The sequence below is a fragment of the Babylonia areolata genome, chromosome 12 (genome assembly GCF_041734735.1).
Source record: "Babylonia areolata isolate BAREFJ2019XMU chromosome 12, ASM4173473v1, whole genome shotgun sequence".
Lineage (NCBI taxonomy): Eukaryota > Metazoa > Mollusca > Gastropoda > Neogastropoda > Buccinidae > Babylonia > Babylonia areolata.
The window spans coordinates 13,857,198-13,857,563 of record NC_134887.1 but is presented as its reverse complement, the minus strand read 5'-3'; positions in this window follow the sequence as shown (position 1 = coordinate 13,857,563).

Here is a 366-nt window from a genome sequence, read left to right as displayed (position 1 = left end):
TGTTGTTTCTTGTCAGGTTTTCCTCTATGTCCTGGCATTTTCCTTCAATCCAATTCTCCCTTGCCTTCTTCATGCTTCTCTTGATTTCGGTGTTAACTGCTTTGTACTGTTTTGCCCCTTCTTCTTCATTCTTTTTCTTTTTCAGGTCTCTACGTTTGTCACACAGCTGTAGGATGTCGTCCGTGACCCAGGGCTTCTTTTTGATGCGTTGTTTTCCAAGAGTTGTTTGGGCTGTTTCAGTCACAGCTGCGTTGAAGTCGCTTACGAGTGTATCCAGGTCGGCGTCATCTGCATCGAGAGTGATGAGTGGCGCGAATTTCCCACCAATCATGGCTTGGAATGCCTCTTGTACTTCAGGATCTTTCA